General features: G+C 38.5%; 1 protein-coding gene across 4 annotated transcripts in view; it reads right to left on the reverse strand.

Moving 5' to 3' along the window:
• Nucleotides 1-23,217, reverse strand: part of GRM1 (glutamate metabotropic receptor 1) — a 508,344-nt gene that overhangs the window by 205,972 nt on the left and 279,155 nt on the right. The window lies entirely within an intron of this gene.

Here is a 23,217-nt window from a genome sequence, read left to right on the forward strand (position 1 = left end):
ACCAAAGAAGAATTGATGCCTTTGAATTATGGTGTTGGCAAAGAATATTGAATATACCATGGACTGCCAGAAGAACAAATTTGTCTTGGAAGAAGTACAGCCAGAATGCTCCTTAGAAGCAAGGATGGTGAGACCACGTCTCACATACTCTGGACATGTCATCAGGAGGAGCCAGTTCCTGGAGAAGAACATTATGTTTGGTAAAGTAAAGGGTCAGCAAAAAGAGGAAGACCCTCAATGAGATGGACTGACAACAGTGGCTGCAACTGGGCTCAATGCAAATGTGCTCTAGAATGACAATGATTGTGAGGATGGTGCAGGATCAGGCAGTGTTTCGTTCTGTTGCACATAGGGTCCCTATGAGTCAGAATCGACTTGACAGCACCTAATAACAACAACCCAAACACCTAGAAATGCACAACAGATTATAATCAAGGAATAAAAAGTAATTTTTCGGTGCTAGAAATGGTAAGAGTTTCGTGGGTGGTGCAAATAGTTTGCACTCAACTACTAACCTAAAGGTTGGCGGTTTGAAACTACCCAATGGTGCCACTGAAGAAAGGCTTGGAGATCTGCTTCTATAAAGAATGCGGCCAAGAAAACCCTCTGTGGCAGTTCTGCTCTGTAACAGAGCCGTTCTACTCCGTAACAGAGCGTTGCCATGAGTCAAAATGACTCTACAGCAACAGGTACTGGTTAGAAATGATGAGAGAAATCAAAACCAAATAATAAGCAGAACATAAGGATTTTGTTTCTGTAATGGAGGCCCTGGAGAACTGGATATGGGTTCTAACATCCATCTGGTATGAGAGACAGTTTTATGGACCTTAGAAGTCAGGAAGTTGAAGCTAAGGCCTTAGCATAAAGCTGGGAGCCTTGACAGCTACTAAATCCATTTATGTGGGACTGAGTGTGTTGCTCATCAGCCTGGGGAGGCTTGCTGTCAGTCCAGGGACTAGCATAGAAAAAAATACAAGACAGTCACAATGCATATGTGTCTTGTCTGAATTTACATGGCTTGTATGATACAAGAGTCCTAAGCATAGAAATTAACATAAAGACTGGCTTAAGATCATTGAAAACTTCTACAATCCAAATAAAATGCTGTTGCAAACAAATACTTAAAGATACTTTAAAAATCTAACTAACTCTGAACACTCATAGAAAAATAAACCGAGATGAGCTCAAATAAGCAAGATATGCAAGAGGAAAGCGTTCCAGGAAGGTTAGTGAGGCTACAGGAGGGGTTGCAAGGCTGAGAGGCTAAAATTATGTTGTATACATAGGGCTGGGTCAACATTATCAAGGAACTAGAACATTAGCTGAGGGAGCTCACAGTTTATGCTGGAGGCAAGGGAAGACTGAGGATTTCAAAGAAAAGAGCAACATACTAAAACCCGTTATAGAAATATAACAGCAGTACAGAAGATGGTTAGGTGGGTCTGCATATTGAAACCTACCAAACAGCCATACATAGTTTGATTTTATGAGGTGAACTAGTTTAAGTAATGATATTTTACATCTGTAGCCTAAGTAAGTACCTCTTAAATGTTGTAAAATAGTTGTATGCTTACATGATTAAATGAAGTAATAAAAAGGAAAGGAAAGGCCCCACAGCATAGCCTAAAGAAGATCTAGACCCCTTATATGAGATGACATAAGCAGGGGGTTGCCCTGGACTGGTTTCTTCACAACTTCATGCCTGAATTCTGGGAAGAGTCTCTGAATCCCATATTAGAACATAAAACATTTCTTTCCATTAAAAACAAACCCTTGGAGGCTGGATGAACCCCTCAAACTGCTGCCCTGAGAAAATCTTTAAACCCAAAACCAAAAATATCCCCCAAGGTCGTCTTTTAACCAAACAATAGTTAATATAGGTTATTTGAGTCAATATATACATTATTTGAGCCAAAATTTACTTCAAAACTTCTGAAGCTGGATTTTTTTCCTGCTGAATCAAATTATTGGATTGACTGTCCCCACTAATCAAATTTAAAGAATAATTGCTCATCCTACCATTTCATGTAATGTTTATACACCGTTAAAACATTTGGTTTTCATTATATTTTCCCCTAGAGGGATAACACGCCTGCCATTTAACATTATTTTCGTTTGAGGTTGTTGCTGTTTCACACAAAATCTATACAAAAGGCTGTCAGTTTTTAGACTTTTTTCAGCAGCAGTACATTCTGTCGGGACTTTTATTTATTTTTTATTGCTATGGTTCCTTTGTCACTAGCATAGGTCATTAGTGTCTTTTGGGTCAGGTTTTTAAAAGCCAATTTTCAAGTCCTTTGCACCAAAAAATTGTTAACCACTGAGATTTGCAAGCGTTCAGTTCCTTTCCTACATCTAAACATGAAGTTCTTTCTGTCACTACACTTAAAACTTAACTGAAGACATCTTTCTCTGCTGACACATTGGCACGAACTTAAGAATTCATTCTTAAAAAGATCCCAGGATTCATTTTAAGAACTTAAAGTTATGGTGTTAATAAAACAATAGTACTTTAATCTATATTATTGATAAAATCCTGCAATGTTATGGACTAATTAAGTTTTAAAAAGTAAGAAAGTAGAAGATACTATTTTAAGGTAACATGCTATTTAAAGGTAAAATCGTTTTAAAGATACTATTTTAATATAGCTTGTTATTTAAAGGTAAAGCCATTTTAAAGCAAAGTAGTATTTGGTAATGTAAAAAAGTACATCCTCATTTAGCTTCTGAGGTACCTCCAAAGAAAGCCCTGGTGATCTATTTCCAAAACATCAGCTATTGAAAACGCAATGGAGAACAGTTCTACTCTGATACATATGGGGTCGCCATGAATCAGAATCTACTCAGCAGTGACTAGAAAAATGTTTGAGACAGCCAACTAAATTTATCAAGTGTGAGGCTAGATAGATCCCCAAAATGGTACATTCCTCCATTAGAGAAAATTCAAGAATCAAACAGACATTTGGCTAGATAACTTTAAAGTTACTTCCATCTTTAAAATTCTCTGATTGTATGGAAAGAGGAAAAGTGAGTCATCTGAAGTGACTGTTGTGAATTATTAAATTTGTCATCTGGCTGAGCCAGAAATGGTTCATTTTATATCCTGTTTTGTCCCAAGGACCTATCCATCACTAAGTAAGAAGCATATAGGCTGAAGCTAAAATGTCCAATACCTACATAGTCCAAAATCAACAGCAATTCATTTTAAAGCCTCACTTGCATTACTGGTGTAATGAAGCACTCAGCGTTTTAGAAACCAGGACAAAGAAGACTCATTTATGTGTAGGTGTTCTCTTAATGATATATGTTTGTAGATAAAAACAGCTGTAGTCATCCAGCAAAGAAAACTAATGGCTTTGGAGGATATTTTTCTTTCTTTATAAAAATAACTTTAAAGATGCCACTGTCCAGCTCCATTAGTAAGCTAATGTGTTCCCATTATTACCAATATTAATATCATTATTTTAAAAATGACAGTTCCGGATCGGCTACAGAGATAGACTTAGACATGTGACTCGCAGCTTTATCGTGGCATCCTATCCCTCTCCTGCTTTCCCAGCCCTGTGCCCCCCAGGTTCCCTCACCTGTGTGCTGCTCTTTGATGTTTTGCTGGCCCATGCTATTCTAATAGGCAGAAGCCCCAGCAGGCAATCCACGTAGACTGATTGCAAGGGGCAGACTCAGAACTCTTGTACTTACCGAACCTTGAATTGCCAAAACTACAGTATTTGAAAGTTAATTTTGAGCTATTTGAAATTTTTGAGAGAACAAATACTGAGAAGCTAGACATTTCTGTAACATGGGAGTAATATATGAGTCGTAGACCCGAAATCCTCCAATGCTGCAACATGGTTAAGCAAGTGGATCCGGAAACCATGTTGCCTAGGTGTGAATTTCAGCTCTGCCACTGACCAGTTGTATGACCATGGATAGATTACTTAAGTGATCTGTGCCTTAGTTTTTTTCATCTATAAAATTGGAATAATATAAACCAAAAACCAAACCAAACCTGCCGAGTCAATTCCGACTCAGAGCGACCCCACAGGACAAAGTAGTACTGCCCCAAGGAGCAGCTGGTGGATTCGAACTGCTGACCTTTTGGTTAGCAGCCTAGCTCTTAACCACTGTGTCATCAGGGCTCCTGAAATAATATAGGGCTCAATAAATATAAGCTATCATCATTTCTTCCCAGTTCTTTTCTAAGGATATGTGAGTTAACATAGAAATAAATACCCAAATAACTCTTTTGTAACATGTTGAATTGATTTTAAATTACAAGACAAACATGATTAGTGAGGGCAGAACCTGCTCCTTTTCTTGCATAAGTATGTCATAGAAACCCCTGTTCATGTTCTTGTGCCTTTATAGCTCACAGGACCGCTTGTTGCTTTCCTGAGTAACTTTCACATATCCAATAGCATAAAACCAAGGGTCACGTATGCATGCAACTTGACTTAGGACCTCACCTTTTGATTAGCAGCCAGACTTTTAACCACTGCACCACCAGAGCCCCTTGGGCCTTGTATATGGTTAATTTTTACATTCTAGTAGTGTATGGGTTATTTATTAGTCATAAAAAAAGAAACACCCCAAATATCAGTGGCTTAAACAGCCATCGTTTATCCTTATTCACACATCTACAGGTTGGGCACGGTGAGCTAATGTAGGCTGAGCTCTGCTGGGAGGCTCTGATTCAAGCTGGGCTTGTTATACATTGGACTCAGGTCTGTTCCTTCTGTATTCCTCCTACATGCTGACTGGCAGTGAGGAGCCAGCAGCTACGCAGGGGAAGCTCTGCGGGTGGTGACAGCAGAAGCTCAATAGGACAAGCCCAACTATGCAAGCATACCTCAAGCATCTTGTTGTGTGAGTTCTGCTAATGTGTCATTGGCAAAGTGAGTAATAGGCCCGAGACCAACTCAAGGGTCAGGGAAGTACACACTTTGGCTGGAGGTGAAGGTGTAAGTGAATATTTTTTTTATCAACAATCTAACATATCACACCCGATTATGCTGCTGTTAATGCTGTAATAATTATTTTTGTGCATTGTATATGGTTCATTTTGAGATCTAACATCTATTTTTTGTTACGGAGGTAATTCCTCTAGTTCAAGCTTACTGGCATACTGTAGAAACAAACAAAAAACAATGTGTTTCTTTAACAAGAGAGAATGTTCTCTTTTACATATCATGCACTCTGACCTAGAACTGTACTAGACTCAATAAATATTTTCTGAATAATACACATAGAATGTTGAGGGTAAGTGTTGTATTATTTTTTTCCTTTTATTAATTGCTCAACTTTATTTTGGAGGAAGGGGATTCTCTACTTGTTTTGTTCAGTTCCTTTCCTTCATTCAAGAAATAATTTTGAGTGGCTGCTATGAGCCAGGTGTGTTTTGGGCTCTAGGGATACAGAAGTGATCTAAACAGACAAGCTCCTACTATTTGGGGGAGGCAAACAATAAACAAGGACACAAATAAATAAATAAATATGTTAATTTTGAATAATAGTAAGCAGCTAAAAAGTAAAATATTGGGGACATTTATTTTTTGGAGTTGCGGGTATTTTGGATAAGATGGAAAGGGAAAGCATTTAAAGGAGGTGATATTTGAGCTGAAACTTGGATGCTAGGAAGTAGCCAGCTGAGTGAAGATATATAGAAAGAGTACTATAGTCACAAGATGCAGCTTGTGCAAAGGTCTTGAGACAGGAAAGAGCTTGGCCTGTTTGAGGTACAGAAAGAAATCAGTGCTGACAGTATTCTCAACTCCAATGCTGCAATAAATAACCCATTCAAATTTCTTGAATTTGATTTCTTGCCTGAGATTCCTTAGCACTCTGTCCACACTGATCACCAAATTTGTAACCATTGTGTCTTAACCGTTTCTTCCTCCACAGCACCTAACACAGGGCCCCAGTTAACACAAGATTGCCAAATGCACACATGCTCAAATGATACTTCTACTTTGTAAGAACCAATCATGGTATGGGTCCAAGATGGGATTGTAGGATCCAGATGACAGTGGGTGAAGAGGCACGAAGAAGGCCACGTTCTGTAAGGAGAAAATTCATATTTCTTTTGTCAATGAAGTGATTTCAGCTTTCATTCTCCGCTCCTTTTCCAGAAACAAATAAATCATAAAAATATGAAAGTATTTAGGGTCTACCATGTATAAGGTGGAGTCCTGCAGCCCAGTGGTTAAGAGCTTGGCTGCTAACCAAAAGGTCAGCAGTTTGAATCCACCAGCAGCTCTTTGGAAACCCTATGGAGCAGTTCTCCTCTGTCCTATAGGATCACTATGAGTTGGAATTGACTCATAGTGACTGCAATGGGTTTTAGGTATACGTATAAGGTACCACAAAACCCATAAAACCCGTAGCCGTCGAGTCGATTCTGACTCATAGCGACCCTGTAGGACAGAGTAGAACTGCCCCATAGAGTTTCCAAGGAGCACCTGGTGAATTTGAATTGCCAACCTTTTGGTTAGCAGGCAGAGCTCTTAACCACTATGTCACAAGCGTTTCCAAACCCTGGTACCACAAGGTACATAAGGTACACAAGGTACCACAAGGAACATAAAAAACGAACAAGTCAGGGTTCTGCCCCCTGAAACACATAATAATTATAATAGAAAATCACATTGTTAAAGCACTTTAAACTTTTAAAATTTGATTTTACCCTGCTTGTCACATTTTGTTCCTTCTCAACTGTAGTAAAAGGCTATTTTTAATAATTATAATTTCTTTAGGGATCTGAGCTAGCTAGGTTGGGAAAAGAGAGACTTTCAGGTGCCTTTACCATCCAAGATAGAACCTGAGAGTTGTGAGAGACATTACAGAGCATCTAGCCCAAGCTATTCCATTAAAGACATAATATGTTATTTGCTAAACATCCTACAACCAGTTTGGAGCAGAACTGCAGCTGGAATCCTGATCCTTGAGTCTTTGATTAGTTCACTTGCTATTACATTAGTCATGAGATAGGTTGAGAATTTGGCTTATTACAAAATTAGCAATCATAGAAGTCAGATTCAGAAGAAACTACAAGCAAAAAGAATATGGGGGAAAAATACAACTAAATAGAAATTAATTCTTCCAAAGACTCTTTCATTGTTGCTTTAGTAAATTTTTGTGTATCATTTAGAAACCTGAGCCAATTCTTTTTTTGGTGCACATTTTATTGTGCTTTAGGTGAAAGTTTACATAGAGAATTAGTTTTCCAATCAATTCATACACAAATTGTTCCTTGACATTGGTTGCAATCCCCAGCATGCGTCAGCACTCTCCCCATTTCCTCCCTGGGCTTCCTATTTCCATTTGTCTAGTTTCCCTGTCCCTCTCTGCCTTCTCTTCTTCAGTTTTGGGCAAATGTTGCCCTTTTGGTCTCATGTCATTGATTGTTCTAAGGAGCATATTCTTCACTATTGTTTATTTTATAGTCCCATTATTATTTGGCTGAAAGGTGGCCTCCAGGAGTGTCTTCAGTTACAAGTTAGAAAGTTGTTTTAGGACAATAGTCTCTGGTGTTCCTCTAGTCTCTTTCATACCAGTAAGCCTGGGCTTTTTTTTTTTTTTTTTTAATTTGAATTTTGTCCTACATTTTTTACCCATTCTAACCAGGACCTTCTATTGTGGACTGGCCAGAGTGGTTCGTAGTGGTGGCAGGCACCATCTAGTTCTTCCAGTCTCAGGTTAGAGGAGACTGTTGTTCACGTGGGCCATTAGTCCTTTGGACTAATTGCTTCCTTGAGTCTTTGTTTTTCTTCATTCTCCTTTGCTCTGATAGAACATGAGCCAATTCTTATCCAGACAATAAAATACCTTTTAGCCAAAGAAAGTAGCTTTCTTAGCAAGTTATCTCCCAGTGGCAAGAAAAGGTGGGTGAGGTTGATATTAAAAATAAATAAAAACAAATGTAAAAATAGTAATGGGTAAAATTAAGATGAAGGAGATACAATCCATTAAGTAGAAAATGTTCATGTCTTCAGGAAAGCAAAAATTATATAACCCTGGACCCAAGATGGTTCCTGAGTGGTGCAAATGGTTTGCTCTTGACTACTAACCTAATGGTTGGCAGTTCAAACCCACCCAGTGGCACTGTAGAAAAAAGGCCTAGCAAACTGCTTCTGTAAAGATTACAGCCAAGATAACCCTCTGGAGCACAGTTCTGCTCTGTAACACTTGGGGTCACCATGAGTCGGGATTGACTTGACAGCAACGAGTTTGGTTTTCAGACCCAAGATTATCTGCACATACCAAGGGACACAACTAAGGCTGGCAAAGAAATCCAGGCAAGACCATGGTGTGATGCTTCCTCAACCTGAGAGCAAACAAATGAAAAACTTCTTGTGTGACTATGTTAGCAAACTAGATACATTCAGATTCCAGACAGAATGACACTATCAGAATAGTAATTATGAAAAAATAACAGTTATCAAATGTACGCATTCACTGTAATCAACAATAAAATTGGACAAAATATAAGGAGCACCTGTTTTCAAGCATAGGAAAACAGCTCAGAGCTGTGATCACTGAGGACAACCACATACAATTATCTGCATATTAACAAGGGAGTATTATTATCCAAATCACAGTACTGGGCAGCGGAGCCCAAACAGAGAACTGACATCTCAGTAGGTGGAAAAACACGATGCTGAGTTCAGGGTAGCCAAGCCTCATGGAATCTGCAAGGCAGGAACACATAGATGAGGCAGCTGCATAGTGGAGGAGCTCCACAAACCTGCCGATCAGTCCACTCGAGTCTTTGGCTGAATACGCAACTGAAAACGCACCAGGCAAGCCCCCCCCACCCCGGGAGGACTGGCGAAAACAACTATTGACGGGATGTGAGCGGAAGTGAGATGCCAGAGGTAACACTGTACACACATGGAGTTGCCATGAGTCAGAATTCACTCAATGGCAACTAACAACAACAACAATGGGCTTACAAACATTTCTAAGGCAGCTCTAGGCTGCACAAATCTGTCTTGGAAGAAGTACAACCAGAATGCTCCTTAGAAGCAATGATGGCGAGACTTTGTCTCGTGTACTTTGGACATGTTATCGGGAGGGGTCAGACCAGAGAAGGACATTATGCTTGGTAAAAAGGAGGGTCAGCAAAAGAGAAGAAGACCCACAATGATATGGACTGACACAGTGGCTGCAACGATGGGCTCAAGCATAGAAACAATTGTGAGGATGGTGCAGGACCAGGCAGTGTTTCGTTCTGTTGTACATAGTGTTGCTATGAGTCGGAACCGACTCAATGGTACCGACCAACAACGGGCTGATAATATTAATATGTTATTTTACAAAAAAAAGTCTTGCAAAACTTGCCCACAGTCTTCCTAGATAGTCTAAAATATTTTAAAATGCCTTAATCTAGCATTAAATGTTTTACCCTTGATTCTCTCTCCATCATTCCTCCCCATCATTTATTGTAAACTAAAAAGATGTATAAACAACAGTTTGTGACCTCACATGTCTAATGGTTTATTAGAATGAAAAGGCTAGTAATGTATGCAAAATACAATATGGAATAATTTTTAATAAATAATATGGAATGGTATAGCAAAATACCACTACCTGTCAGTTTGTTGTACTGTGGTGGCTTGCATGTTGCTGTGGTCCTGAACGCTATGCCACTGGTATTTCAGATGCCAGCAGGGTCACCCACGGTGGACAGGTTTCAGCGGAGCTTCCAGACTAAGACAGGCTAGGAAGAAAGCCTTAGCAATCTACTTTCAAAAAAAAAATTAACTAGCGATAACTTTAAGGATAGCAGTAGAACATTGTCTGATATAGTGCCAGAAGATGAGCCCCTCAGGTTGGAAGGTACTCAAAATACAACTGGGGGACAGCTGCCGCCTCCTCAAAATAGAGGTAACCTTAAACACATGGATGGAGTAAAGCTTTCGGGACTTTCATTTGCTGGTGTGGCATGACTTAAAATGAGAAGAAACAGCTGCAAACTTACATTAGTAATTGGGACACAGAATGTACAAAGTATGAATCAAGGGAAATTGGAAGGTGTCAAATATGAAAAATGAAATGGAATGCTTGAAGACTGATATCCTAGGCACTGGTGTGCTTGACTCAAGCCATGGTATTTTCAATCGCCTTATATAAATGTGAAAGCTGGACAATAAAAGGGAAGACTGAAGAAATAACACTTCCAAATTGTGGTGTTGACAAAGAATACTGAATATACCGTGGACTACCAGAAGAATGAACAATCTGCCTTGGAAGAAGTGCATCCAGAATGCTCCTTAGAATAGAGGACGTCAAGACTTTATATTGCTTACTTTGGGCACGTTATCAGGAGGGACCAGTTCCTAGAGAAGGATATCATGCTTGGTAAAGTAGAGGGTCAGCAAAAAGAGGAAGACCCTCAATGTGATAGATTGACACAGTGGTTGCAATAATAGGCTCAAACATAGCAACAATTGTGAGCAGGGGTGGATTATCCAATAGGCACAGTGCTTACCTTGTTTTTACCAGATCATCTATAGTGAATAATTTCACATTTTTCACCACATCAAAGATTCTGCTTATAGATATGGCTGGCATCTGTCTCTCTCCGAACCCTACAGCAACTTCCTACAGAATCAAAGCCTCTTTTCAAATTTACAATCCCTGACAGGCAAGGATTACCTAGTGAGCAAGGTAAGCACAGGTTTACTTGTGCATACTTCCTAATCTGTAGTGAACAATTTCACATGGGTTTTGCCACACTGAAATTGTTCACTACAGATTAGGAAGGAAGCACAAGTAAGACCGTGCTTACTCTGCTTATTGGGTTATCGGCCCCTGAGTCGGAACTGACTCGACAGCACCTAACAACATAACAACAACTTAGGAAATAGCCATAGAATTTCATTGGCATCTGATCTAAGTCTTGAAAGTAAAACTTCAATAATATTAGAAGGTGAACACAGCATGATAAGAAGCAGAAATTGACTGACAGAAAAATTTCAGACGTAGAAAAAAATTAGGTTAGTTTACAAAACATGACCACCATGATTTGACTGGAAGCCAAGTAGAAGGTAGTTAGGAAAGTCTGGGCTGAAAGAGGGTGGCTTAGGCTGCATTGTAAACACAAAAAAAATACCAAACCTGTTGTCATCAAGATGATTCCGACTCACAGCAACCCTGTTGTTATTGTGCACCATCGAGTCGATTCCAACTCATAGTGACCCTATAGGACAGAGTAAAACTGCCCCATAGGACTTCCAAGGAGCACCTGGTGGATTCAAACCACCAACCTTTTGGTTAGCAGCCTGAGCTCTTAAACCACTTGACCACCAGGGCTCCCATAGTGACCCTAGAGAACCTTACAGATTAAGTAGATAGGCAGTAAAGATACACTGAGAACTTTTAAGCCTAGGAATTGTCTGAGCATTAGAGATCGACTGGATTCCAGTTGAGAATGAAAGAGGAAAGGGAAGGGAAGGGAAGGGGGGTACGGGAGGGGGACAGGGAGAGGGAGGAGAAGAGGAGAGAGGCGAAGGGGAAAACAAGGGAGAGGAGAGAGAAGCCCATGATATGAGCATGATATCCAATCTTGTCACCCAGTTGTCCTCCTCCTCTGGAGTCCCTGAAAGTACAAACCGCCCCCATGAACATGCCTGGCATCCTCTGGTTTTCACTCACTCACCTAAATGTACTTCCCTTTCCCCTCATTCAATTCACCCTGCAAAGTCTAGGGTAATCCCATTCTGCCCACTGCAGCCCATGGTGACATCTCCATCTCTGAACCACTACAGTACTTACATGCCTTTTCTCTTCCAGTTTAGCTTTTTAACACAGGCACCCACTCTGTTTAGTTCTTTTTAGTTTCCGAAATGCTCACAGCCATCATTTAACGTACACTTTGCGATGGTGGAGTGTAATAACTGGACGCCAATTTCTTCAAATACTTAGATACTGAGATCCCAGTACTAACGCATTTCAGTGTCGTGTAATATTAAATACAGCAAAGGATCTTCTTGGGAGCTAAGCTAAGCTGTCAAGCTTTTTTATTCATAAAGCAGGCATCCTTTTACTATTTCAAGTCTATGTTGTGAAAGTGAGATAACTATTAATTATTAGTATATACCTAATATTCTAAAACATACAAAATAAGATTCCTAACAGCAATGACTCCTTTTTTATATTTAATTTTAAAACGATTGAAAACCTGTTCCTCTTTTCCAAAAAAAAAATTTTTTAATATTATAAGAATAAAAATGATTAGCAACAGTAGATAAGAGCTTGTCCTAGTCAAAGAAGATTTTGTTGACAAACTAGAAACCTTATGCATTAAATGAAATTGAACATCATTTTCGTAAATTACTCTACCTATTTATTAGGGATATAGAGGTGCTATTCACTGCAGTACTCTTAGAGATTAGCCTATAAAGATTGCTTTTAGTCCAGACAATGTCTATTGCAGGTATGCGATTTTAAAAAATATTTTAATGTTAATTAAAAACATTCACATAGAATGATACTGAATATAAAATAGTGGCATAGATTATTAGCCATTATTTTCTTCCAGCAATTTTCACTTATTCGAAGGATATCTCTGTAACATTTCTGTGCTTGGTTCCTCTTTATTTCAGTAGCTGAAAAAACATAAAGGCACACATATACATACCTTAAGCAATCAAAAGCCACATTCTTATTATAGTTACATAAATAGAGATTTTAAATTTGCTAGAACCAGAAAACAATTGCAAGAAAGACTGACTCTGTAATACATGCTTTCTTCCTATTTGTCTGCATAATCATTTATTACTGAAAAACATTTTAACAAAAGATACAGGATTGAATTCCATTACTAGGAACACAACAAACACTGCAAATGCTTAAACACTTAAATAAGAATGAAGGCGGATTTGTCCATAGTCTCCTCATAATCGCCTTTTCATTTAACTACTTCTAATAACCCGCTAACAATTATCCATCTGAAAAAAAAGGACAAATTCTAAAATTGAATCCAATCTTTTTGCTGCTGAATAGCCTCTTTAAAGGAGACATTTTGCATTTACCTTCTGCTTTATAAAAGGAGCCCTTTCTAAGTCTTAATTAGGGGAAATCAAAACAAAGGTCCTGTGATTCCCATTATACTTCTATGAGAATGTCTCATCTCAAGCCCTGGGCACCACTTAGAGTTTACAAGGGCAAGAACCAAACGAGTGGGTGTTTCTGCTCTTTGACAAGGTGGCCAGATTTCAAAACATTGAACTGAGATTTTAGAAGATACAGGGAACAGTATTAACAATAAAGTCATTTAACATATAATCACAGACTCTTTTGCAGTGTTTTCGCTTTATGTTTGAAGACTACCTCCTTCAAGTGACTTATTTTCTCACTCAATAAATTCTGTGGATTTTTTTCTCCTCCTCCACTGGGGCCATGTCTTTCTACCACGGCAGTCCTCAGGTCTTCCACATCCCACCAGTCCATCATCTGAAGGGTTGTAGTCATGCAAGTCCTACACCAAGGAAGCCCCGTGCTATTCACAGGATGATCAGAATGTATTTACCAAATGCCTGATCTAATTAAAATCCCAAAGGACCAAGAAAAAAGAGGGCATTAGATTTTAGTGAGTAAGTACATCTGGCACAGAAATACCAGTTTATGTAGATAATCAGAATCCAAAGCACAACTTAAAGAGCACCCTTCTTGGATTTATTAAGCTCCAGGCCAATCTTAACAACTTGTGCTATAGGCAAGACCTGCCTTTTGCCCCCAAAACTTTTTGTGTTTTCCTCTCAGGTACGCAATGATCTCTGTTTGTTATATGACCAAGTCATGCTCTTGCTTAAAAACCTTCAGTAGTTCCTTATTGCTTATTTTAGGAATAAGATACACATTCCTTTACAAGGAATTTATAAAACTCCATCACAAGCCTTGTTTTCCACTTTCTGTGCCAAGCTCTGAACCAGTACCAGTCGCTATCAAATTGACTCCAACTCATGACCATCCCTTGTGTCTCATAGTATAACTGTGCTTCATAGGGTTTTCAATGGCTGATTTTTTGTAAGTAGATTGCCAGGCCTTTCTTCTGAAGCACCTCTGGGTGGACTCAAACCTACCTGTTGGTTCGTGTCCAACTGCATTAACCATTTGCACTAAACAGGGACTCCATCCTACACTAGTTAATTCCCCAAATAATCTCTGGGTCTTTGCTTTATTGTTTTATAGAAATTCCATAAGCCTTTCCTGCAAGCTGCCTGAATCTGCTAAATCTGACCCAACAGTCAAGGTAAATGATACAGTCTCTGTGAAAAAAAAATAAAAACTGTTGCTGTCGAGTCAATTCTGACTCATAACAACCCTATAGGACAGAGCAGAACTGCCCATAGGGTTTCCAAGGTTGTAATCTTTAAGGAAGCAGGCTGTCACCCATGGAGTGGCTGGTGGGTTAGAACCACTGACCTTTCAGTTAATAGCCAAGTGGTTAACCACTAGGCCACCAGGGTTCTTTATATCCTCTATGAAGCCCCTATTAATTCTCTCTGGCTCTTCAAAGTATTTTTAATATTTTCACAGTGCTCTAATGTACTAGGTAGATCATAGGTATTTGCATGCATAAGGAATTTTCTGGAATCATTCAGTAACGTATTTATTCAATAAATACTATTTATTATTAACCTATTCTAGGCACTGTATTATTACAACCTTTGCCTTTAAGGAACTCACAGTCAGGCAGGCTAAAAGTTATCCAGGTGAAAGTAATATTTTTTTTATTTTTCTCTGCACCACCACAAAGTAAATAATTGTACTTTGAAAATAAAATATGTCCTTGATGAGTTTAAAACATGATAAAATAAATTCAAATTAAAGTATTAAGAGATTATTATATTAATTCACTAAGCAGAATCTGCATTTTTAGAAATAATCAGTTTTAAAAAAGTGATTCCCTAGTGGTTGAAATCCAAGCACCCTGGGGAGTATATTTTTGGTAAGAAGGAACTTCTTGGATCTTCTTGAATCACAGAAAATAGACAAATGTCTACTATATGTTTTCATATCCATAAGGGAAGTATCCATGTATATCCATAAAGGAGACAGAGCTAACTTTACTGTGTATCTGGACACAGTTGTGGAATACTGCAAACTCTGATGAGATGTAAGAATGTGAAGGATCACTGGACAAAATGAAAAGGGAACTGACGCTGTCTTCAGAGCTGTGGCCACAGGCATGAATGTGCACCCTGGCAAAAACTGGAAATTATTAGTTAAATAAAGGACTATCAGATTTCGGAGATAAGGAATTATGTCTTACCCATCCCTTGAAGATTCATTCTTCCTAATGGGAAGTTTGGCTCATAAATCAAAAAGCAGCAATATCTGTGAATTGTGAGATTACTTAGTGGATTGTCCTTACACACAGAGAAGATTAGGTCTCTCACCTGAGCAGCTGCTCTTCATTCTTTTCAACAAATGAGGCCAGTGGTTTTTAAGGTAACAAATAGCCTACGTTTAGGAAACTGTAATACTGTAAAACTTAATGACAGGCAAACCTCAAAAGGCTTAGAAATTTGGCTTGAACTAGATAAGCATTCAAAAGACCACCTGCTTATCAGAAGCTTTTCTGAACTCCAAGGTCTCCTCCCCCTCTCCAAGAGTCTCTAAGTGGTTCCTTTGTCTCCTTGCCCACTGGTCTCCTCCTCCACTGGTTTCCCCACAAGGCTCTTTCCGGAGCCAGAGTAAATCGCTCCCACCTCCTTACTCACAGGGAGGTTCTAGGCTCTAGACCAGGGAGCCCTGGCAACCCCTCAACTGGGTATCACCAGAGCTTTACTTCTTTTGAATATTCTTTATTGGGTGCAATATTAAAAACTCACCAATTAGGGGAACCGCTGGGTGTGCTCTACCCCAAACACATGTTCACAGATCTGAGTGTGTAGGTTCAATTTCCACTTGATTTAGGCCAGTTAAATTTGGCCTGGACCAAGACTGTGGCCAACTATCTTAGGTGTCACACAGGGGAAGAGGGAGGACGGAAGGCAAACCTTCAGAGACTCAGTCAGTGACTCCTGCTATGTGTGCCAAGGGCAGTACATTTTTCAGTGATGGATGTTTTTCCTGCATTTGTTCTGGAATTCTTTCCCACAAAAATTAATTTGGGAGAAAAATCACTGAAAAGCAGCGTTTCTTTCCAATGTTGTTCTTAAAATATTGACACAATGTAGAAGGCTCCTCTGTCTGAGGTAAACAAAGTTTTAATGAAGAATTTAAAGGCACTGAACCACAAAAAACCTGCTTACTGAGTTCTGTATTGCTTCATTTTATTTTCAAAGTATTTTATGTGCAATCATCTTGGGTTTTTTTTTTGAAAAAAATATTGAATCCTAAATTTATTGTTAGGGAAACAATTTTAATAAGTCTCTCTCTCTCTGAATTCTTGAAAAATACATACAGTTTGGGGAAGAGTTAATCCACTCAAAGGCAATTTTTCTAGCTAGCAAATTCTTGGGGTGGACCAAAATATAAACCTTAATTTACCACACGTAAAGAATATATAAATTTGGGCTTCCTCAACATCATTTTGCATCATGCAAATTGTCCCTCCATTCACTGGTTCATATTTAAACACATTAGTTTCCTACACTTCATTATTCTATTTAATCCAGTTTAGTAAGTACTCCTTGAACACAAGCTTCAACAATTTGCTGTGGATTCTAGTTCCCTCACCATCCTACTCACTGTCCTCCGAAACTTGGACTTGGATCCAGGTATTCTTGTCTGTGAAGTCAATGGCATTAGAGGTCTCCATGGTCTCTTCCAGTTCTCTAAGTTTATGCAACTCATAGGGTTGTCATGAGGATTAAATGAGATATGAGGCATGAACCTGCTTTGAAAACTAGAAAGAAAAACAAAACAAAACTATCGCCATCGAGTCGATTCTGATTCACAGTGACCTCTAGGACAGAGTAGAACTGCCCCATAGGGTTTCCAAGCAGTGGCTGGTGGATTCGAACTGCCGACCTTTTGGTTACAGCTGAGCTCTTAACCACTGCACCACTAGGGCTCCTGAAAACTAGAAAGGGATGTGCAAATGTGAATTAGAGATATGCAAAATTATGCATTGGTCATTGTACTTTTAAGGCAATGGTAACATAGAATCTGTCTTGAATGTTCCCTTCAGAATCTGGGGAGGGGGAGTTTTTATCTTATACATCAATTGATAATTATCATAATGTCATCACTTACTTAACGTCACAAGCGCTCATTTCATCAGGTTTGCTTGAGAAGGAGTTGTTGAATGAAAGAAAAGGCTCTTTCCTTAAAGAATACATATTTTTCCCCCATAATTATTGTGTGAATACCTTTGTAAGTCTCAGAAAAAAATTGAATTAGAACACTAATGAACCTATTGGGCAAATGATGGCATGATATTTCTTATCTGCTTTTCTGTTCTCCTTTTTTTAATTTCAGCTGTTTGTCAGGTAGCTACCTCAGAATAAGATGACACATTTATTTTGGTCCTATAGCCTCACTATAGGTGAAAACTTAATGAAATTTGTGAAGTTATGAATGTAATACCATCGTGAAATGTACTGTGATATTTAAAAAGTATGTGTAACAGAATAGCTCATCTAATTTGTGAAATAATGCAGAAATATTTACTTGGAACTATCTGGTAGATAAAGTAAGTCATGGTCGAACTGCATTTTAATTGGTATTGGCCAAATGTTTTTAAAAACTTTCAGAGGGTAGACTAAATTTTTTCTTTATCAAATGCTAAAACTGCAGATGCAAAGTATGAGGGCATTTTTAAGAAATGAAGCATTTCCTATGTGGTTTTGTGAAATAAATCATTATACCCATACTGCATTGTGGCTAAAATCAAAGGCTCGGGAGTCAGACTATCTGGGTTGAAATCTCATCGCTGTTGCTTCCTAGCTTGTTTAACCTCTCTGTGCCTCACAGGTAAATTAGATGATGGATTTAAAGCACTCACTAAAGTATATGCACTAAACAAAACAGCCAGTTTTTGTATTATTCTCTCCACGTTGCTCATTTAGAAAAGACGATGCAAGGAAGATACCTGTATACATGTTCACGTCAGAAAGTACTCAGCACTTTTTTTCTAATGGTTCTTGAGTGAATGTTAATTTACAGTATATGCTGACACAATTCTAATCATATTTTAGACAGAGTAGAGTCGAAGGTTAAAGTCTTCTAGTGTAAAGTCTTTATAAATATTGGGTTATAAGATAACTTTCTGCCAGCTTCTCCTTCCAAATATTCAGCATAATGCTTTACCCATGGTGGGTGTTCAGTAAATATTTGCTGAATTTAATAGTTGTTTTGGTTATGGTGTTGTAAAGAACTTACTTTAGGTGTTCCACTGTAATGATTTCTGATTGGGTCTAATGTGCTGCCTGTTCTTTAAAGTACATTTCTTTAAAAATTCACTCAGAGATTAGTTTATTTCCTAAGAAATGGTATGAGAGTCTAAAAAATTCTTACTCTTGAAACTGTCTGTAATAGCTGTGACATCAAGTTACCTCATGATTGCAATACAATAGAATCTTGATAAGAGTTTCTAAGGAAACTTCAAAATTTAGAATAATGGTTTTAATGAGGAGCATCTGATGTCTACCCAGATCATTAATATAACCATAAGAAAATTATACACAATATTTAGAAACGTTTTAGAAATTCTATGTTGATAATTCAAATATTATAGAAAATGATTATCCTTTATTGAGCATTCTGTTTCTGATATGGCTTCAGGGGAAAAAATTAGACAGACATTACTTTATTACATCATTCTGATCTCACAATCTGTCTCATAAAAAAATATGATCTACTGTTTTATAGTGAGAATTTATTTTTATAGAATAGTTTGAGCAGCAAAAGTTTTCATTTCTAACAGATGTGAAGTACAACTGGTAGGTGGTCTTGGCTATTTCACTGTGACCTAACCATGATATTGCATTCAAATAATTTCAAAATCCAATGAGCATAGTCCTTACCAAAGAATACTTAGCTTATTGCTAGAGATACAAAGGTGATGGGTCCCAGAATTAGCCCTCAAAGAGCTTAAAGCTGTAGGAGGAAAGTGGGACAAAGACACACAAAAACGTTATACGTACAAGACAGAACGTGATGTGATATAAGACAGGAATGACTCAACTGTTATGAGGTATCAAATAATAGAAAGGTCATATTTAGTTGGCAGAGGGGGAAGGGTCAGGAAAGCTCTATACAGGAGGTAGCTTGTGGGCTGAACCCTCGTGATTAGGGATGAATTTCATAAACTTTCTTATATAAACCTCTACAACAGAATTTTCATTTATTCCATTGTTCAACAAATATTAACCCAGTGCCTACTATTTATAAGGCATATGGCTGGCACTGAGGACACAAATATAAATAAGTACTTGTTATCGAGAAATGCTTTTTCCTATTTGTGTCCTCAGTCTCGTTACCAAGAAACGCGGAGCCCTGGTGGTGCAGTGGTGAAGAGCTTGGCTGTTAACCAAAAGGCTGGCAGTTTGAATCCACCAACCGCTCCTTGGAAACCCTATGGGGCAATTCTGCTCTGTCCTATCGTGTCGCTATGAGTCGGAATTGACTAGATGGCAATGGGTTATCAAGAAATGCAAGAAAGAGAAATAGATGTGTAAATAGATGACAATACGGTGCAGTCAGTGGAGCTGGAAGTATCCCCTTTCCTAAGGAGAAGGAGACACAGGGATTAAGAAAGACTTTGAGGGAGAAGTAATGAACAAGTCAACTTCTCAAAAGACAAGTAAGTATGTACACATTACAGGAATCAGTTAGGTGACATGCTGGGAGGTGATGGTGGGAAAGTCACTCTAGGCAGAGAGTTCAACATCTTTATATGTTCAGTCATTCAAAAAATGTTTGTAAAGTACTTACTCTCTACCAAGTAAGACCTTGAGGTAAGAAAAAACACGACAAACCCTGAGAAATGTGGTTAACTTAGTACGGCTGGAAAGAAAAATGCTTAGCATAAGTGGTCAAATAAAGGGGTGAATTGTAAATATGAATCAGAATGTCAAGGGCTTCAAAAGTCCTGCTAAGGAGATGGCTCTTCATCTTGAACACTTGGAGAGGTATTCAACAAGGAGATTTTAATAAGGAGCCATTTAAAGGATGTAAGGAGTAGGGGGTGACATTAGCAGAGTTGTATTCTAGAAAGATTTCTCTGGCAGCATGTGGAGAATGAATTGTTGGGGGAGGGTATAAGATTAGTGTTAAGGGAGAGAAGTTACAAAGAGAGAATATTCCAGATGAGAATTGATCAGGTTCTTTACTAGGACAGCGGAAGGGTGGTTGGCGACAAGTGAATGAGTGGAGAGGTGTGAAGGAGGAGGTTCCAGTAGAACCTGGTGATCAGTAAGATGTTGGTAGTAAATAAAGGAATCCAGAATGACAGGAAGTTCATTCTGGTTGAATGATTGATGCCATTCACTGTGATAAATACAATCCAGAAGGAGAAATATATTTGGGAGAAATGATGATAAGCTCACAACCCTGTAAACTGAAAAATGTCTTAATCTACTAGAAGAATATAACACCAGAATAAAAAATAAAGTTCAGATTTATAGTTTCATTCTATTATGTGACTTGCCACCTAATGTAGAGCTTAAAATAAAGTGTGGGAAACAGGTCTGCCTCGTTACAATTCATATAGTCAGCAATCAACCTCATAACGATATTAATGAAGGAGTAAGGTCTGGACGAAAGATTCCAATGAGGGATATTTATGTATTCATCAGCAAAAAGCATATACTAGAATCTATGGATGTGGATGAAATCCCCATGGAGATTGGGTTTAGAGAAAAGGGAAGCAAATATTTGCAAAGAGACTGAAAGTGAATGGCCAGAAGAGGAGAGGAGAACCCAAGAAGGAGCACTTCAAAAAGGAAGGAGTGGTCTGTTGGGTCAAATGCTATGACAAGGTCAACTAAGATAAGCATTGAAAATTTTTCCTTAGATTTAGTTTCTAAGAGGCTACTAGCACTTATGTAAATCTCTGAAAGTTTCAAAATAATACTATAAATTATTTATGGGTCTATACATATGTATTAAAAGTATAAAAACATAGCCAGGAAGGATCCATTCCCACTCTCAGATAGAGGTTAACTCAAGGGCAGAACTGCAGCACTGTACATCTCCACCATATATCCACTCCATATTTCATGTGAATGGTGCCCTTGGAGTTGAACTACATGGTGGTACTATTTTGGGGAGGGAGGAGCTGAACTAGAAATAGGTGAGAGCAACAAAGTAGCCATCAAATATAACTGTAGCTTAAACAACGACTGAAACAAAAACGACAATGTTAAGCATTTGTTACACATGAGTGGTGGGCACATAGATATTTGTTATATTACAGCCTGTACTTCCTATATATTTGAAATATTTCAATTATTTTAAATAAGCCACTAGAAGCATTTGCTAAAGACTAGAAGTCTTACTTTAGAGAGTAGAAGAATAAGTGGGAGCCCAGAATGTGGATTTTTTCCCCAGGATCAGTAACTGCTTCAAATTGGAATTCTTCTCTGCAAGAGTAGGAGACAGGCTAGAACTAGGGTCAAAGTACTTTCATTTGAAACATTTCTGAGACTCTGAAGAAATTCAGGGTGAGCTGGGCTGCAAGGATACTGGCAACCAGCAAAAGAAAGGAGGTTTCTAGTTTTTGGTTCAAGTCTAATTTAAATTCATTTTTATTAAAAAGTTCATTAAAAACTACTCCTTACTGTTATGGATTGAATTGTGTCCCCCCCAGAAATGCGTGTCAACTTAGCTAGTCCATGATTCCCAGTATTGTGGGATTGTCCACCATTTTGTCATCTGATGTGATTTACCTATGTGTTGTAAATCCTACCTCTATGACATTAATGAGGGGAGATTAGCGGCAGTTACGTGAATGAGGCAGGATCCAATCTAAAAGATTAGGTTGTGTTTTATATCAATCTCTTTTGAGATACAAAAAAGAGAAGGAAGCAAAGAGACATGGGGATCTCATACCACCAAGAAACAAGAGCCAGGAGAATAGTGCATCGTTTGAACCCAGGGTCCCTGCGCTGAGAAGAAGCTCCTTGACTGGGGAAGCTTGATGACAAGGACTTTCTCCCAGAGCCACCAGAGAGAGAAAGCCTTACCCTGAAGCTGGCACCCTGAATTTGGACTTCTGGCCTCCTAGACTGTGAGAGAATAAATTTCTCTTTGTTAAAGCCATCCACTTGTGGTATATCTGTTACAGCAGCACTAGATAACTAAGACACTAACTATTACACTGTATGGTAAGAATCTTGCTGTCAGATCTTTGTGATTAGACTGAACTCTTCAAGTTCATCTTTAAGATGCTGTCTTCGAGTGGCAGAAAGAAAAGCCCAGTAAACTTGATGAAATAGACTCCAGTGCCCCACAGGCTTAGTGATTCCAAACCACAAGTAAGGAAAACCACTAGAGGAAGATCCGATCATTTTCGAAAAAGTGGTGTAAAGCCATTTAACATACATGGGGCAGGCTATTTAATGAAAGCATTGATATAGATGCCCACTTCTTAATTATCTTCTCTTCATGTTGCAGGCTTTCGATTCAGCCATGCTTAAGAACAAAGCCCAGCTCCATCATTAATTATTTTTTAACCTCTTTGAGTTTCAGCTTACTTATTGGTGAAATGAGTTGCTATAAGTATTGAATAAAATGCATATACAAAATGACTAGCACAGAACTTGGCAAATAGTAAACATTTAATAAATACTAGGAGTCCCTTTGTGATGTAAACAGTTAAGGTGCTGAGCTGATACCAAAAGGTTTGAAGTGTGAGCCCACTCAAAAATGCCTTAGAAGAAAAGCCTGGTGATCTACTTCTGAAAAATCAGCGACTGAAAATCCTCTGGAGCACAGTTCTACTTTGACATATATGGGGTTGCCATGAGTCAGAGCTGACTCCACGGCAACTGGTTTGGTTTTTTTAATAAATACTATGAATAAATGAGTTTGTATATATTCCCCATGTACTCTATCTTTGGCATTCTGAGTTCAGAAGGTAGAACAAAGGCAATGGTCAAAATATCAAGGCAGTAATAAGACAAGGGATTTCCTGGGGGCTCAAGGGTTGGAAAAATGCACAGTAGAACAGGCTTGAAGGTCTTTGGAAACTAAGCCTGTATGGATGGCCTTGTAAATAATTTTTACCCAATAGACTGTAAACTTCTTAACAATTAAAAT

This window comes from Trichechus manatus, unplaced genomic scaffold, assembly GCF_000243295.1.
Source record: "Trichechus manatus latirostris isolate Lorelei unplaced genomic scaffold, TriManLat1.0 scaffold00002, whole genome shotgun sequence".
NCBI lineage: Eukaryota > Metazoa > Chordata > Mammalia > Sirenia > Trichechidae > Trichechus > Trichechus manatus.